The 19,785-nt window shown below is 41.6% G+C and overlaps 1 protein-coding gene across 13 annotated transcripts in view; it reads left to right on the forward strand.

The window, feature by feature from the left end:
* ENPP2 (ectonucleotide pyrophosphatase/phosphodiesterase 2) overlaps nt 1–19,785 on the forward strand; it is a 278,862-nt gene that overhangs the window by 222,916 nt on the left and 36,161 nt on the right. The gene's annotated exons all lie outside the window — the stretch shown is intronic.

A 19,785-nucleotide genomic window follows, 5' to 3' on the forward strand; every position in this document is an offset into this window, starting at 1 on the left:
TAGAAGAGATGACCCAGGAGAGGAATAAATTACTTGAGTCCATCATAGTTGGAATGGCTTTATTGGCATATCCAACAGTATCAAGGCCATGTGTTTCAGCCTATGTCAGGGATCCAAAGCTGTGTGTTTGCCAAATTCTATACACTGTGAGCCTGATTCTATAAAATGCGTCATTTGTAGAATCACACTTAGCGGTGCGGTGCCTAAATCGAGTTAGGCAACCGTATTATCTACAACCTAGGCACGGGTAGATTAGGCCAGTGTTTTCTTGGCCTAAAATACTGGCGCCTAACTCAATCCACACCCAAACTCCGCCCCTAAGTATACCTGTTTTCTGGGTATGCGCTTTGTTGTAAATGACTATATTGCGCCTACCGGCAAATTATTTAAATTGTTTTTTAAATTTGTTTTTAATGGCGCTGTTCAATTAACTAATATATCAATACCTTTGTTGTGCAAAAATGTAAAACAGCATGAAAACTGTTGTGACCACAAGAATAAACTATTGTATCAGTGTGTTAAACATCTCACACAGTCTCCGGCTCTCTGAGCATATTTTATCTTGCATTTAAAGCCTCATTGCATATTTTGAACTTTAGCTGAAACATAATGTGCAGTCATAACCATCAAAATAAACTCAAAAAGTGCATCTGGTACTATTTAGGCAGTGAAAGACCCCCTACATGAAGATTACAATTGACGGTGATAATTGTATTGTGCAGAATATAAGTGGGGGACCCATAACTAATATGGCTCCCATAACCAATATATATATTAGATACACTTTTATTTATATTGACTGGAGTAGCAGTTCAACAAATAACATACAATTGGAAGAATTATGACAGATTAAATTTTAAGATTAAGATTTGGGGACCATTAACAGATTTTTGTAATGATTAATATAATTTTTCCCCATAATGAGATACTTGATAAAGGGGGGGGGGTAGGTTTATTCTCTTTATCATATAATATAAATAAATTATCATATTAATTGTTAATATTGTGTGCAACTAATAAAATAAGGGGAGGGAAAGGGATTCATAATTGAATAATAGTTGATAAAATTATTAAATTTTACATGATATCTAAAATTGTAGTAAGGATTATATAAGATATGTTGTATATACAGTATGTTATGGAGATATCAAGTGTATACTTAAGGTAATTGTATGAATCTTTATGATACACTTGTTATATGAAAAAATTAATTAAAAAAATGTTAAATAAAAAAAGATACACTTTTAGTTAGAGCTTTAAAAGACACAAATATTATAGCTGAATAATAGAAATCCTTCAGTAACCTGTGAAACACAGCAAAGTATAAACAGCAACTAGTACATATTTAGTCCTTCATAGAGCAAAATATTATGGTTTAATGTCTGAAACAAGATGCTGAAGCCATAACATAGCAGGCCCCTGCAAATAAGCTAAAAGTCACACTGACATATTTGTTGCTCGAGTTAGGAGAAATCATGTGACTATACCATGTGGTTGCAGAAATGTATTGTTTAGCAAATGAAAGAGTTTCTGGAAAACATATTTTTCTTCCAGTAGTTCTTTAGACGGTGTAGAGAGAAAAACACATCTGTTTATAAGAACATAGTTTTCTTCCACTTACATAGTTAGGACAAATATTGATGAGCTGGTAGTTATAGAAAATCATGTGATTGTTTCTGTAAATGAGATATTTGCAATAGAGAGCAAAGGTCAGCGTGACCTCAGTCCACTTCCTTCTATGGCTGACAGAGGTGAGAAAATAATATTAAATATTGAACTAAGGTCAGTACTGGGCAGACTTGCACGGTCTGTGTCTGTATATAGCCGTTTGGTGGGGGATGGGCTGGGGAGGGCTTCAGTGGCTGGGAGGGTGTAGATGGGCTGGAGTAGGTTTTAACAGAGATTTCAGCAGTAGAAACCCAAGCACAGTATCGGGTAGAGCTTTGGATTCTTGCCCAGAAATAGCTAAGAAGAAAAAAATGTAAAAAATTTAAATTGAATCAGGTTGGGCAGACTGGATGGACCATTCGGGTCTTTATCTGCCGTCATCTACTATGTTAGCATGTGATGAGTTAAGTCATTGTTGCTAAGGAACGAAGTAACCAATAGAATATTGCAATTTGTAAATGGATTGTAATTGGACGATGCACCAACTTCATATGTTTAATAATAAATTAATTCCTGTCATTATTTCCAATAAAATGACCAGTCACCTGTATTGGGGAAGTCTTTGTGACGTCCCATTATTTTGGGATGTAAGTGGAGTAAAAGAGACCTCAGAAAATTGACCCCACAATGTATAGCGCATTGAGTCGTGCAAATAGGGGCACTAATACAGTCATTGGTCTCAAAAAACACTTCACCAATCATTCAATATCAAAGTACTTCCATATAGGAGTACTGCAGGACAAATCCAATACCCCCCCCCCCCAAACACACATCCATAGTTCAACTGCGGCCCTGTTGTGCACTTAGCCTTCTCAGAGTCCTGGCCTTAATGATCCTCACAAAGCAACAACAAACAAGCAAAAAAAGAAAATGTCCAGTAACTTAATAGAGTGTTTTTCTGATTGTTTGTTTGGTTGTTTATTTTTTTGATTGGCTATGTCCTGCAGTACTCCTATATGGAAGAATAATAGTTGCAAACTTGAACGACTGAAGTACTTTGATATCGGATGGTTGGTGGAGTTTTTTGAGACCAATGACTGTATTAGTGCCCCTATTTGCACGATTCAATGCGCTATAAATTGTGGGGTCAATTTTCCGAGGTCTCTTTCTCCACTTTCTTTTTTTTTTTTTTTTTAAATTGATTATAATCTTCCTGTAGGGGTCTTTCAATATATATTATGTTGATATTCTGTGCTTTATATATAGTTTAGTTTTTTAGCTTTGTCTATTTAGATAGTACCAGAGCAGTCTGGAATAATTTTCACAAAATAATAGTGCTACTGAAATCGACACAGCACTGCGCACTAAATAATTTTTCTAATTTTTTGAGGGGGAATGGTATGGGCAGAGAGTGGACATTTCAGTTAGTGCATCTTCATTGTGGCATACTAACTGTTTAGTGCACAAAATACCATGTGATCCTTTACTGCCTTCAAAATGCGTGGCAATATATGCTCATACGGTAATTTTAAAAAATGGCCATATGCTAAGTAATGCATGGCCATTGATAAATTAGCATTTGGCCTTCGATACAAATAATAGAAAACAGCCATTTTTATATCCACAGTAAAAATAGCCTTACCCCCTCTTTTATGAAACCGCAATAGCAGTTTCTAGCGCAGAGAGCCACACTGAATGGCCCGCGCTGCTCCTGACGCTCATAGGAACTCTATGAGCAGCGTGAGCTATTCAGCACGGCTCCCCACACTAGAAACTGCTATCACAGTTTCGTAAAAGGAGGCCTTAGTGTGCAGGAAAGACCCCCATAAGGGCATGCTAAGGCCACTTTGTACCGCAGCTTAGTAAAAGGATCTCTTAATATACAGTATTTGTTACCAGCTTTTAAGAGCTATGATTTCTTCATCAGGGCAATCCAAGATTATGTTCAGAGGAGAAGAAGCATGGGTCTTGCCAGTGGCGTGGTGAGAGGCACCCCTCCCCTGCCCTCATCTATGCCCCCCCCCCACCTCCACAAACTTCTTTCCAGCCCCTCCTGCCATGCGCACATCGCTTCCCTTCCCTCTTACCTCTGTAATGTTCCTGGCATGCCAGTGTCAGCTCTTCCTCTGATGTCATTTCCTAGGCATGTGTCCAGGAAGTGACATCAGAGGAAGAGCCGACACTGGTGCGACAGCAGGTTGGGGTTTGCTGCTTATGCCAGGAACATTACAGAGATGGGAGAATGGAAGCAGCACGCATGTGTGGCAGTGGGGGGACAGGGAAGGAGCCGGGGGTGGAGGGCAGAGAGGAGGACAGGTGCCTTCACTCTTACCTAGACTCTCCCCCTATATATATAATATATATATATAATATATAATGGAAGCAGCGCGCATGTGTGGCAACGTTTCTACATATTCAAATGAGCTACCATGGTAACTTTATTCATTCTTTAATGGAAATTGGAACCTCAACTTAGAAAGTGCAGTGAGAGCAGAGTAGACTTGGCTCTGATGTCCTGCAGCTATCTGTTTAACTGATAAATACTTGGGGGGAGTTATTTATTAACATTTACACTGTCTGCCCTAGGACCCATTAGCAAATGATCCCCTCAACGCATCTCTCCAAAAAGCAGCTGCTTAAAATATAATCTTACAGTAATCTGTGTGCATGTGCATGAAGAATTTGTTTTGTTTTATGTCATTTTGTTTTGGTTTTATAACATTTAGATCCTTTCATTTTCACATGTCATTTGATTGTTTTTTTTGTTTTTGCATGTGCTATACTTACAAAACTTAATTAAATTCTATTACACTGCACATTTTGGCCCTGATTCTCTAAAAGTGCGTCCCGATTTTAGGCAGCTGTAGGCGTCCTACAGCTGTCTAATCAGCCAATCGGGATGCACGTTTTTTTTAAAAAAATGCTCCCCAGGCAGGCCGCCTATATTGAAGGCGAGGCCCGCAAGACACCTAGGCCCTGATTCTGTATAGGACGCCCGGGAGAGGCGTCCTATTCAGAATCGGCCTAAACTAAACCCCGATTCTGTAACCGGCGTCCATGTTACAGACGCGGGTTAGAGAATCGGGTTAGATTAGACACGGCCCGCTATACTTATCGCGGCAAGGGATCTCTCTGCCGCTATAAGTATAGCGGGCCGTGGCCCCCTGACCGATCACTGGCAGGAGGGTGCCCAAACCCTCCTGCCCGAAGACGCGCCCCCCCCCCCGACACTACCGAACGCCCCCCCGACATTACCGATGCCCCCCCCCCGACAATATCGGTCGCTGGCAGGAGGGTGCCCAATCCCTCCTGCCCGAAGACGCACCCCCTCCCCCCCGGCGCTAACAACCCCCACTCCACCAAACCTGTTCTTACAGATGGGTCTTGCACGTCGAGCAAGCAGGCACGCCTCGTCGAAATGAGGCGGGCCCGCCCCTTCCCGGCCCATCTCGCCGAAGCCTAAGGCCTGATTGGCCCAGGCTCTAGAAGCCTGGACCAATCAGGCCTTAGGAATAGCGGGTCCGCCCATCCCTACTAAGTCTAAGGTCTGATTGGCCATTCAGGCCTTAGATTAAGTGGGGATGGGTGGACCCGCTATGCCTAAGGCCTGATTGGTCCAGGCTTCTAGAGCCTGGGCCAATCAGGCCTTAGGCTTCGGCGGGATGGGCCAGGAAGGGGCGGGCCCGCCTCATTTCGACGAGGCGTGCCTGCTTGCTCGACGTGCAAGACCCATCTGTAAGAACAGGTTTGGTGGAATGGGGGTTGTTAGCGCCGGTGGGGGGGGTGCGTCTTCGGGCAGGAGGGTTTGGGCACCCTCCTGCCAGTGATCGGTCAGGGGCCACGGCCCACTATACTTATAGCGGCAGAGAGATCCCTTGCCGCGATAAGTATAGCGGCCGCGTCTACTTACAATGTAGACCAGCATTTTGCTGGCCTACATTTTTAAGCTTCTCATCTACTAGGGAGACGCGTAGGACCGCCTAGGTTCAGCCTAAGGCCCGCCTAAGGCCCTTAGACGAGCTTAGGCATCTTACGGGTCTCCCTAGGCTCCCGGAGGCGCCTTCAGGCCTGCCTGGGGAGCATTTTTTTTTTTAAAAACGTGCATCCCGATTGGCTGATTAGACAGCTGTAGGACGTCTACAGCTGCCTAAAATCGGGACGCACTTTTAGAGAATCAGGGCCTTTGTGTATAGCATGCACTACAATTAAATGTGTTATTTCAGATGGAAAATAACACATTTTCACCTAATTTTAAAATGATAGTACATCACAAGTAATATTGTGCTTATCTAGCCCTCTGTCATTTAAAAAGGATTTCTGTGCTTTCTATAGCAAAATATAGGAAACAGGTATTTTTATATTCTGCTATAAAGAACACAGAAATCCTTTATAAATTGTAGTATTGGTGACTTGTACTATACACCCAAAATTTCAAAGGTGATGTATGCATTTTGATGTCTGTAAAGGTTATATAATAGGTTAAGAAAGTCCCAGGCTCAGATGCTTTTGACGTGAAGATGGTTTACAGGACTCCATGGATGTCATTACATATTACAAAATTATGTTTGATATCAGAGTTAGCACCACAAGAAGATTCCAACAGGACAAGATCAGAGTTATCCAGAAGAGCTGTTTTACCAAGGGATGTATAAGACAGTAGCTTATACATATAAAGCAGCTAGAATTCAATTTATTAGCTACAAATATCTTTTGAAACAAATCCTAAATATACTAATCTGACAGCCACTTATAAAGGAAGAGATTATTAGTCACATAAAACAAGTTTAATTAATGGAAAGTAACACAACTTCTCAAAAACAATCTTAACAAACTAAACAAATGTTAAGAAATAAGCAATCATAAGAACATAAGAGTTGTTATACTAGGACAGATCAAAGGTTCATCAAGCCCAGAATCCTGTTTCTAACAATATCCAACCTAGGTCACAAGTACCTGGCATGATCCCAAAAAGAAAAACATATTTTATGTTGCTTACACATGCCCTTTTTATTTTATTTATAAACTTTATTTAATCCTTTTTTTTTTTTCTCCCTGATGTATCGTGTTGGTCAAAAGCCGTAATAGTGTTTGGTTCAATCAATGTGTTTTTCTTTTTACCCTGATTTTATTATTTGTAAATCGCATTGGATTAAGATTTTGCGATTAAATCAAATTTTGAAATAAACTTGAAACTTAACCATGGAATATGCAGTGGATTTCCCTAAATCTGTCTTAATAATGGCTTATGGGCTTTTATTTTAGGATATTAGCAAACTTTTTTTTTTTTTTTTTAAACTCTTCTAAGCTGACTTCTTTCATGATATTCTCTGGCAACGATTTGCAGAGTTTTATTACACATTGAGTGAAGAAATATTTTCTCCAGTTTGTTTTAAAATCTGCTACTTAGTATCTTCAACGCATGCCCCCTGGTCCTAGCCCTAGCTGCTTTAGCCTTTCCTCATAGGAAAGTTGTCCCATCCCTTTTACCATTTTGTCACCCTTCTCTATATCTTTTTTTGAGATGCGGCCACCAGAATTTGAGGTGTGGCTGCACCATGGCATGATACAAAGGCATTATAACATTCTCATCATTCTCATTTCCTGATCATTCCTAGCATTCTATTTGTTTTCTGAACTGCTGCCACTGTACACTGACTTGCGGGTTTCAACGTATCCTCAACTATGACACCTAGATCCTTTTCCTGGGTGGTGACTCCTAACATGGAACCCTGCATCACATAGCTATAGTTTGGGTTCCTTGTTCCCACGTATACCACATTGAACTTGCTTAAATTAAATGTCATCTGCCATTTTGATGCCCAGTCTCACAAGGTCCTTTTGCAATTTAACAACTTTCACCTTTGTATAGGCATTTACTACAGTGCCCTCATGGCCCTCACTTGACTGTGTCAAAAGATTTGGAAGGAAAAAACATGGCCAACTGATTGGAGTTCACTGTTCATACCTATACCAAAGAAAGGTAACGCCAAGGACTGTAACAACTATAGAATGATTCCATTAATTCCGCATGGCAACAAAATATTGCTGAAAGTAATACAGAGAAGGCTACAATCATATGTTGAGCAAGAACTTCCCGAAGTTCAGGCTGATTTTAGAAAAGGTCAAGGAACAAGAGACATTACTGCCAATATTAGATGGATGCTAGAAATGAGCAAAGAATACCAAAAGCCCCTATACTTTTGCTTCATCGACTAAAATAAAGCTTTTGACCGTGTGGATTACAATAAATTATGGAGAGCTCTAGCACAAATGAGAATACCTAAACATATAACTCAGCTGAAAAAGAGCCTCCATGAAAATCAATAAGCTGCAGTGAGAACTGAATATGGCAACATTGATTGGTTTCTAATAAAATGTGGCGTTTGGCAAGGATGCATCTTGTCAACCTTACCTGTTCAACCTTTATGCAAAGCCATCTTCAGAAAAGTAAATTTGGAAGAAGAAAGCATTGGTTTCAAAGTTGGTGGCCGAAAAAATATAAATAACCTGTTCTATGCAGATGATACAACGTTCCATCACCAGCAGCAAAAAAGACATCATGTATCTACTGAGAAAATTCAAAGCCGAAAGTCATAACATGAGATTAGAACTGAATATAAAGAAGATGAAGATCTTGAACACAGAAAATGAAGATTTTGAGCTTGAAGGTGATAGAGTAGAAATGGTAAAGGAATTAAATCTCCTGGGCTCTTTCATAAACAAATAAGCAGCTAGCAGAGAAGAAATAGAATAGCACTTGGTCACTCTTCAATGAAGGCTGTTGCCAAAGTATTCAAAGGCAAGGAAATAATACTCCAAATGAAGCTCAGACTTGTCTATGCACTCATTTTCTCAGTAGTCAATTATGGATGAAAATGCTGGACATTACAGAAACAAGACAGAAAGAAGATTGACTCATTTGAGCTTTGGTGCTGGAGAAGGATTTTATGTTTGCCATGGACCGCTAGAAGAACTAACAAATTGATTCTGAATGAGATCAAACCGGCTATGTCACTAGAAGCCCAGATGATGAAGTTATGACTTTATTTTGGTCATATCATCAGAAGAGATGGATCATTGGAGGACATCATGTTTGGTAAGGTCGAAGGAACCAAGGCAAAGAGGGTGACCAGCAATCAGATGACTAGACACATTGAAACACAACCAAAAGGTTGACCCTAAGTGCTCCACAGAAATAAAAATCTGATAAAACCAAAGACACTGTGGAGAAGATGATCAAGATGCAGTCTTTATTAAAAGTTCAATCCAAAAATCCACGAAAATAAATATCTAGGACCCAAACCGTTGGGGACTGTGGACCCAACACAATCCGTGTTTCAACAAAACTGTCTTCCTCAGGAGTTTTGCCAGGAGTTGCTTTTAGCCTCTGATCCACGAGTTTCTGTGCCAGGACCCTTAGGGACCCCTGAGGAAGACAGTTTTGTTGAAACACGTACCGCGTTGGGTCCATAGTCCCCTAGTCCCCAAAAGTTTGGGTCCTAGATATTTCTTTTCTTGGATTTTTAGATTGAACTTTTAATAAAGCCTCTCCACAGTGTCTTTGGACACATTGAAAACCACCATGGGGATTACACGGGAGCACAAAATGGATTTCTTTTTAGATCTGTAGCTCATCAAGGGCTCCTTTTATAAACACGCGCTAAACCCTCGCTATGTGGCTAGAACTAACGCCAGCTCAATGCTGGCGTTAGCGTCTAGCGTGCAAGGTATTTTAGCGCATGCTATTCCACTCATTAATGCCCTAACGCAGCTTAGTAAAACAGCCCCCAAGTCACTAGGACATGAACATGAGTCAGTGGTATCTAACTTACTATAGTGCCACACTTGAACCAGGAAATTAAGAGTTGAAGCTAAATTATTTATGACTAGCTAAGAATTAGTTAAGATTGATTTCACACGGATTATGGAGCCGTGCTATCGTGAGATTCTGTATACTGTAGGTCGGTATTTTCTCAGTTACTTTTCAGTATGTTTAACGTGAGTAAATCTTAACTGATGATGCAAAGTTGGATGTGGTAGTAGACAATAAAGTGGGTATTCTTGAAGTAGAATAAAGATCAAACTGCTGCAAGAAAATGGTCAGATTCCTAGCAGATGAGTTTTATTATAAATAACTGGAAGTTATTTGTAGGGACGTGCATTTGTTTGAAAAGACATGGGAAATGGTGGCACTTTCTATGTCCTTTCATTGACCCAAAACAGGAAAAGAACCCCAATTTTTCTCTCTGTCTCATCAGTAGTGTTCTCTATTGTTTTAATCAGGGGTGTCCAACCTGCGGCCCCGTGAAGTATTTTGTGCGGCCCCAATTGAGGGCGATGCTGCCCCCGGGTGTTTACCGTCTTGCTGGCTCACTCCTCTGTCCTGCTGCAGCGTTTGTGCGGCCCCAAAAACATTTTTTCGGCTAATGTGGCCCAGGGAAGCCAAAAGGTTGGACACCCCTGGTTTAAATAGTAAATACAACTGTAGAATCTTGTGCACTATTGCACAAGTATGTACATTGTTGAGGGACAGAGTGTGCTACTGAAACAGATTTTTATTTTAAACCTCAATTGAAAAATCTGCTATACAGCACAGGAAACTAAGCAAAATAAAAATTTTGGTGTGTACACACATCATAGAAAGGGGGTATGTACATGTGGGAGTGTTTACTATATTTACATTGCTAGGAGGTGTGATGGAGCAGGGAAAGAGTGTCAAGGGCAGGCCTAACATATCAATATGGTTCTCCATCTTACAAGAGGAATCCATAGAGATAAGAAAAAATTTGGACATCAGCCTTTACACCTCTAAGGGGCAGGTGCCAATGACAAGATCCAGTCCCCTTGATTATCCCATCCATCATGGTTGCCAGCTATCAATAACTAAACTAAACCTTGGGTTTATATACCGCACCATCTCCACGAATGCGGAGCTCGGCACGGTTTACAGGAAGAAAGATGAGAGAGGAACTACAGTGGAGAGATTAAAGAGTTAGGTGTAAAGGGGGAAGGTGAGAGGCCTAAGAGGGGGGAAGTGTTACAGTTTTGAGAATAGCCAGGTTTTTAGGTGTTTGCGAAAGAGTTGGAGTTGGACAGTCTGTCCCCTAGCATTAATACAGCAACATTACTGCTAGGGGTTGCAGTGGCTATTTTGGAACCCAGGGCCATAACAGCAGGAGAAAGTGAGCTTCAACTTCTGTTCCCATTACTGCTATACCAGGGATGGTATAGTTTTATTCCATAAACAGTCCTGTACTTTTCCCACATCCTCTGCACTTAAGGGGGCGGAGCAAATTCTGTAAAGGATGCTTAAAGTTAAGCGTCCACAATGTGGACATCCAAATTAGATAATAAGCCCAATTAATGACTTTAGCAAGCAATAATTGAAAGTTAGATGTCCAAAGGCTGTGCACGATTCACAAAATAGGCCTCCACAATTTCATAGACGCCCATCAGAAAAAGCTGCGCCTAACGGGATAGGTGTGGGCATGGCTTTCATATGGACGTCCATTTACAGAATCACATGCCGTTCAGCATACTAACGTTTCTATATTCTCGCCTAAAATGTAGGTGTTACAAAACCAGGTCTACTTTTGGACGTTAGTTGGGCGCGAGTTAGGTGTCACTTAGGCGTGCCAGAGGTGTCCACATATAGATGAACGGAGCTTCTATTTCGATACTAATGGAAAAAGAAGTTTAATAATGCATTACTCAAGAAAACACATGATAAAATGTATTGCATACTAAACCTCATTCCTAAAGTTTAAGAAAGTAAGAAGAGAAAACTCTACAATGGCTGTGGCTCAGAGAAAGGGAATGGTGAAAGCCTGAGTCCTGGTAGTTATCCAAGTACCGCTGATGAAACAAACTACCTTGGAGGACTACAGAATGCCAACTGGACGTACGTCGGTTGTCTCCTCTGATCAAGCCCAGTCGATTGTCTCCTCTGATCAAGCCCAACAAGCACAACGTGCGCATGTGAGTTGCGCTAGCAGCATTGGGATCTCGTTGAGTCCCGAGAATAGAACAGCCCCCTGCAGCCTGGAAGGATTCTATTGGATTGAAAGCATCAGCATGGAAGCTTGGGGGGAACTCAAAACTTCTTTATTGCTGTCTGGGAATCTTTCTCTGATAGTTTTCTTCCCCATAGCAAGGTGTGTCGGTGAAGATGTCCACTCCACAGACTTTATATCCAGCTGAAATTGTTAGTGGGGCATGTGGGGAGAAAGACCCTTCTGAAAATTCTGCAGGTGTGAAAAATAAGAAGCTAGCTGTTATAACCTTAAAGGTACTTTGGGAGGCTATACGAGACTTAAATTCCACTTTTATGAGAAGAGTGAATAAAATGAGGGGGTGGGGGGTTAAATGAAACATGTTTCTGGACAAATTGCTTTTCAGTCCCAAGCTTAGTTCAGCCATTGGAGAAAGTAACTTTGGAGCGGAAAGTGGAGGAGGTACAGAATCTGGGAGTAGCTTTGATGAAAGATAAGACCTTAACTCAACAAAAGATTGACTATTTGGAAAATCAGTTAAGAAGGAATAATTTGAGACTCTTAAATTTTCCCAAGTCCCTTTTTGATATCAGTGGTGGACTTGGTGAGACGATATTTAAGGGAGGTCCTTAAGATACCGGATGAAGCACTTCCATTGATTGTGAAAGCTCGGTATGTTTCCGGGAAAGAAACGGGAGGGGCTGAGACCTCGGCGAGACCAGACCCGATGGTGAACTTCACTGACTTTCTGGAATCATCTCGGGAAATAGTTACCCAGAGACTTACTCTAATTGCAACATTTGCTCTGGAGATGGATCGCAATAATGTTTTACGCTTATTTCCACAATATTAATCAGCAGTTTATGGGATCAAATATCCAGACTTTCCCTGATTTAGAGACACAAAGAGGCCCCAGTCATTCTTGGCCTATAGACCAAGAGTGAGTGCTCTGGGGGCCGATTTTTTTTTTTATTGAAGTTTCATTGTATTTGTATTGTATTGCTTAAGGGTTCAACTTTTACTCTCTTTTTTTTTTTTTAACCCAAAACAGCTATTGGATTTTCTTCTAGCTAAAGATGAGATTAAGGTGACTTTATGACTCTCCAATTGGGAGGGGATGCCGTGATCAGGCTGAGACAATGATGTGTGGAAGCCTCCAGGGAAAGTACTTTGCTTTTTTTTTCCCTTATTGATTATTTCTTTGTATCTTGGATCTTATTTCCAACAATTGCAGACTCGCTTAAGTTGATGTTCTTTCCTGATATCTTGATTTCTTTTTGTTACATTACTGAAATTTCATCATTGTGGATATATTGAAGTGATTGTAAATTTGAAAAAGTTAGAAAAATTTAAAAAAAGAAAAGAGGAAATAAAAATAAACAGAAGTTATTTTCCATTTTTACCTAGCACATTAAATCAAAAAGCATCAAACCTATGCCAGCTTGATTACAATTTATGCTTTACGTGCTGGGCTGTTTTGCAAAAGTACTGTGGTTAGAGGGGAAAAAAGGGAAGTTGAAGTCTCTGTACAATAAAGAAGCTACGTACCAAGGATCTTTGCTTATATCATTATCAAAACTCACAACCCAGGCTGACAAGTTACAAGAATGTCTGACTCCCCTGCTGATAGGTTGTTTTGCTATGAATGGCTTGCTTGCTAAACGCTTAGCTTGTGCTTGGAAAAGAATGTAAACAGTTTTTAAGTTTATGAATCAATGACTGGTTCTGATAAACTGTGAAGATGTGAAACTACAGGATTGCATGTCAGAATTTAGACCCCTTTGATCCCCTGTTGTCCCAGGTACATTAGATAGATTGTGAACCCACTGGGACAGAAAGGGAAAATGCTTGCATACCTGAATAAATTAATATAATATAATATAAATCTTGGATTTATATACCGTGTCATCTCCCCACAAGGAGCTCGACCTGGTTCATATAAAAATCGATAATCAAACTGAAAGTAGTTAGATTAGAGAGAAAAATAATGAAGGCACTCATCTGACATCCTAGAGAGAAGATAACTAATTTTCCTTAAAACAATTTTCTAAGAACTATTGAAATAACAATGTTTCATAGAAAATCTGGAAGGAGAGAACACATGAGGGAATTCCATTCCAAATCATTGTAAAAATATATGAGAAAAGTCAAGTAATATTACCAATAGATGCTATTCCTTTTAAAAATGGAAAGGACAGTTTAAATTTCTGAATGTTTCTTGAGTCAGAGGATCTCTGATTATTCAAAGATAGAGGAAACAAAGACCTAAATAGCCCATGTACTCTAAGATAGACAGGGAGCCAATGAAGATTTCTCGGAGACACATGATCAAATTATCTCTTATCAAATATTAGCTTTGAATTATAGTAATCTAATTGTGCTAGGATAATAGCTTGCACTAGTACCGCAAAATGTTGCTGGTGAAACAGATGTCTAATTTTCCTTAACATTCGTAGGCTGAAAAAACATTTACAGTGGTACCTTGGATTACGAGCATAATCCGTTCCAAGAGCATGCTCGTAATCCAAAATGCTCGTTTATCAAAGCAAGTTTCCCCATAGGAAATAATGGAAACTCGCTTTGATAAGTTTCCACCCCCCGAGGCCAGCGGCGCTGCTCTCTCCCCCCCCCCCCCGAAAATCAGCATTGCTCCCCCCGAAGGCCCCCCTGCGATCCGGCACCCTCCCTCCCGTGATCGGGCACCCCCCCCGGCCGCGATTGGGCACCCCCCTGCCGCTGCTTACTGTCATCTGGGCACCGGCAGATGCTCAAGGCCCAGCAAGAAGAGGAGGCCGATCTTCGGGCACTGGCACCAACACACAGGACATGCCGGTGCCCAGATGACAGTAAGCAGTGGCGGGGGGTGGTGCATGATTGTGGGGGAAAGGTGCCGGATAGCGGGGGGAGGGGCGCTCGTAAATCGAGCCATGCTCGGTTTCCGAGGCGCTGATTTTGCGAATGTTTTGCTCATCTTGCAAAACACTCGCAAACTGGTGCACTCATAAACCTATGTACCACTGTATTTGAAAGATGATTGACCTGACATTGAAGTGAAAGAATCCAATATTAATCCAGAACTCTACATGAAAATTCAATTTGCAGAGATTCTCCAGAATTCAGTTACAGAAAGAGGTAACTGTACAATTTTGGGGCCAAACCATAATAATTTTATCTAATATTTAGATCAAACTTGCCCAGTTTTAGACCTACTTCTAATACAATAAAAATATTGTCCTCATATGTAAAAATTGTTTCAGAAGCGGTTAAATTGAGGATCTTTTAATGTCATATAAGTGTTAAAAGTAAAGGAAACAATGGGGAACCCTGAGGAACTCCACAGGCAAACTTCGATGGGGCATGTGTTTCACCATCAACACATACCTCTTAGGTGCGTAGTGTTAGAAAACCTGTAAACCATCTCAGTACTTTCTGATCCAGGCCTATCTCAGAAAGTAAATAGATCAGTATATAATGATGTGCTACATCAAAAGCTGCTGAAAGATCAAACTGCAACAAGATAGCATATCTATTGTGAAACAATAGACTATGGGGCTCATTTAAAAAAAATAAAAAAGTCTAAAAAGTGGCCTAAATGGGTACTTGGACGATCAAAAAGCCTGATCGTCCAAGTACCCATAATCAAAGCTGGTTTTAGACATATCTAAAACCAGCTTAGGCCTTTCCCCTGCCTCTAAATGCATAGAGCCAAAAGAGGCATTTTTAGAGGAGGGGAAAGGGCGGGCAGTGGGCGGGAGCTGGGCTGACATACACGTAGGCTTACAGCAGGTATAACCAAAGCTTTAGGCAGGTTGCCTAGTCAGCACTTACACGTTTTGACTTAGACCAAGTCAAAACAGGTATAAGTGCTGAAAAAGGGGCCGCTGAGCTGATCGCTGCAGCTCAGCGACCCCAGCAACCTGCCTATCACTGCAGGAGAGATGGCTTATCTCTCCTGCCGCGATGCTGATCGCCCACCCCCTCCGAACCGCGGCATTTTCGTGTTGAGCATTGCAGCAGGGCATCTCCCCTGCCGGCATCCTCACCCCGAAGTGCCGCAGTTCGGAGTGGGGTGGGCGATCAACATCGCGGCAGGAGAGATGAGCCATCTCTCATGCAGTGATCAGCCCTCCCCCCTACAAAGATTGGGCAGGAGGGAGCCCAAGCCCTCCTGCCCCGCAGCACACCTGAACCCCCCAACACTATCGGGGCAGGAAGCCCAAGCCCTCCTGTCCAGGCAAACCTCGAACCCCCCGACACGATCGGGCAGGAGGGAGCCCAAGCCCTCCTGCCCTTGATGCAAGGGCCCCCCCGAACCCCCGGGTTGGGCCTATGTGCCTATTCCGGTTGGCCCAGGCGTCTCAGGCCCCCACCTGTGGGCGGGATTTGAGCCGCCTGGGCCAATCAGGCCCTAAGGCCAGCCATTCAATGATGGATGGCCTGTCGGACGGAGGGGCTTGGCACCCGTCCATCTGACCAATGATTTTGAAGGTATGGGGTGGGGTTGGGGGGTCGTGGGGTCGGCGGGGAGAGTTGCGGGTTGGCGGGGGACGATTGGGGGGGTTCAGGGGGGCCCTTGCATTGAGGGCAGGAGGGCTTGGGCTCCCTCCTGCCCGATCGTATCGGGGGGTTCAGGGTGTGCCTGGGTAGGAGGGCTTGGGCTCCCTCCTGCCCCGATAGTGTCGAGGGCTTCGGGGTTTGCCTGGGCAGGAGGGTTTGGGCTCCCTCCTGCCCCGATAGTGTTGGGGGTTTGGGGGTGCCGGGGCAGGAGGGCTTGAGCTCCCTCCTGCCTGGATTGTTGTAGGGGGGGGAGATTCTGTAACCGGTGATGACAGACACCGGTTACAGAATCCAGCTTTTAGGCAAAGGACTGGCTCCTTTGCCTAAAAGCTCTTGTTTTGGGCGTTTGGGAGTTAGGCTTTTTTTAGGTTGATTATATGGTGTTAGTATAGACGTAGTTGTGGTCTGGGCGTTTAAACAGCTGAACGTAGAAGCAGGCCATTATTTTTTTAAAAAAACCTCCTTTTGGATGTTTTTTTTTTGATAATGGACATTTTCCCTGCTTCTATTTTCAATGTTTAAGGTCTTAGGTCAAAAGGGGACTTAGACCTTTTTTTTATTATGCCCCTCTATGAATCTTAGAGATAAGTGATAATTAGATCAAAAATCATGTTAATCCATTAATCACTGAGTGCCATCAAGAGATGGGCATGACCCCGATTGGTCAAAACCACACCTGCCCCAGTGGCTTTTCTTAATATATTCTTAAACTACAGCGTCTCTTAATATATCCTGCAGCCTCTTTTAATAATTCCTGTAGTTCCTTATGCTGTGTCAGACAAAAAGCTACAGACCTTGGTCTTACCTGAATATAAATTCATTAACATCTTGCAGAGATAGATCCAAGTCAGACACCAAATTGTTTGGTTTAAATAACTACATGAACAGGCTACATACCCCTTCAGTTCATATCTCTATCTCCAGAGGAGGCCAAGGGAAAAACCTACCAGACACAAAAGTGTAGTTTAAACATTCAAAGCCTTGGGAGTGTTTTGGCATCTTACAAATTGGTAGGATGACAACAAAAAGTTTCACCCAAATACAAGTGACTGGCAATTTTATTGGGATTATGACATCATCATTTAATTCATTATTAAACATATGTAGTTGATACATCTTCTAACTAGATTACAATAGCTTCACTAGGATCTAATTACAAATTGCATACTTCAGCACTGTTCTATTGGTTCTATTCAAGTCACATGGTTTCTGATTAATCATACTTCATTAGTAATTTTCCTTAGCAACAATAATGCTATTGAATCGCATGCTATTGAATCACAAGACATCCCTGCAGACCTATGTGCCATACTGGTAAACAGCTAAGTTTTGCTTCCCAAGCATTATTAAGGAACAATGTGAAAAATATGCTAGCTCTTAGGTCAGTGTGACCCCTAGCCTATGCTTTTGTTTTTTATAAGTTGTTGTTATGACTTTTAGCTATATTCAACTGTTATGTTATAACTATCGTACACTTATCCAGACATTAAAACAAAATAAAATATTTTTCTCTCTGCTTCACTGCTAACAGAAAAATATGTACTCTGTCTGCTGTGTCCAAGTTTCTTAAGCATTTCTATCATTCAGCTTCATCTTTTTCTATATACATATTAGTGTCTTTTCAGGTTCCCAGGCAAGGGATGTCTCATACATATAGGAATATGGGCCCCCTTATATCTTGCTGGGTCAGGAACTGGTTAAGTGGAAGATGACAGAAGGTAGAGGTCAATGGCGAGTACTCTGAGGAAAGGGATGTTACCAGTGGTGTGCCTCAAGGTTCTGTTTTTTGGTCTTGTTCTTAACATTTTTATAAGTGATATTGCTGAAGGGCTGTCAAGTAAGATTTACCTCTTTGATGATACCAAAACCTGCAATAGAGTAGACACCCGGGATGGGGTAAATAACATGGGGTAAATAACCTAGCAAATTTTGAAGAATGGTCTGAAATTTGGCAGCTAAAATTTAATGCTAAGAAATGCAAGGTCATGCATTTGGGCTGCAAAAACCCGAAGAAAAGATACAGTTTAGGGGGTGAAGAACTTATGTGCACAACAGAAGAGTGGGACTTGGGTGGATCTTAAGATGACCAAACAGGTTGAAAAGGTGATGGTGAAAGCTAGAAGGATGTTAGAGTGCATAGGGAGAGGTATGGTCAGTAGGAAAAAGGAGGCATTGATGCCCCTGTATAAAACTTTGGTGAGAACTTATTTAGAATATTATGTACAATTCTGGAGGCCGCACCTTCAAAAAGATATACAAAGGATGGAGTCGGTCCAGAGGAAGGCTACTAAAATGGTGTGTGGTCTTCATCATAAGGCATATGAGGACAGACTTAAAGATCTCAATCTGTATACTTTGGAGGAAAGGCGGTAGAGGGGAGATATGACAGAGACGTTTAAATACCTCTGTGGCATAAATGCGCATGAGTTATGTCTCATTTGAAAGGAAGCTCTGGAATGAGAGGGCAAAGGATGAAGTTAAGAGGTGATAGGTTCAGGAGTAATCTAAGGAAATACTTTTATATAGAAAGGGTGGTAGATGCGTGGAACAGTCTCCCGGAAGAGATGGAGACAGAGACTGTCTGATTTCAAGAAAGCATGGAATAGGCATATGGGATCTCTTAAAAAGAGAATGGTTACTGCGGATGGGCAAACTAGATAGGCCATTTGGCCTTTGGAGTGTGTGGCACAATGGTCAAATCCATGCTGCTCCTTGTGACCCTGGGGAAGTCACTTAATCCCCCCATTGACCCAGGTACATTAGATAGATTGTGAGCCCACCAGGACAGACAGGGAAAATGCTTGAGTACCTGAATAAATTAATGTAAACTGTTCTGAGCTCCCTTGGGAGAACGGTATAGGAAATTGAATAAATAACATAAATAAATAAATGTTTCTATGTAATCACCCTCTTGTTGTTTTTAGCTACCATCAACTCATGCTTGAGTCCTAGCAACTTGATGAATTGCATATCTAAAAAGAAATCATTTTGTGCTAGTCCGGAAAGGTCCTCCAGCATTATCCCCATAGTTGTTTTCAACATGTCCAGCCATCTGATTGCAGGTTGCCCTCTTCACCTGGTTCCTTTGATCTTATCAAACATGATGTCCTTCTTAAGTGATCTCTCTCTTCTGATGGTGTGACTAAAATAAGACAGTCGTAACTTCATCATTTGGGCTTCGGGTGACATAGCTGGTTTGATCTCTTCCAGAATTTATTTTAGTTCTTCTGGCAGTCCACGGCGTGCCTAAAATCCTTCTCCAGCACCAAAACTCAAATGAGTCAATCTTCTTTCTGTGTTGTTTCTGTGGTGTCCAGCTTTTGCATCCTTAACTGACCACTGAGAAAATGAGTGCATGGAAAAGTCTGATCTTCATTTGGAGTGTTACCTCCTTGCCTTTGAATACTTTGTTGAGAGCCTTCATTGAAAAGTGACCAAATGCTATTCTGTGGAGTATTTCCTCCCTGCTAGTTGCTTCTTTGTTTACAAAGGAGCCCAGGAGATTGAAATCCTTTATAACTTCTATTCTTTGGCCTTCAAGCTCAAAATCTTCATAATTTTCTGTATTTATGATCTTCATTTTGTTTACATTCAGTTCTAATCCCATGTTATGACTTTTGGCTTTGAC

Source organism: Geotrypetes seraphini, chromosome 2 (genome assembly GCF_902459505.1).
Source record: "Geotrypetes seraphini chromosome 2, aGeoSer1.1, whole genome shotgun sequence".
Lineage (NCBI taxonomy): Eukaryota > Metazoa > Chordata > Amphibia > Gymnophiona > Dermophiidae > Geotrypetes > Geotrypetes seraphini.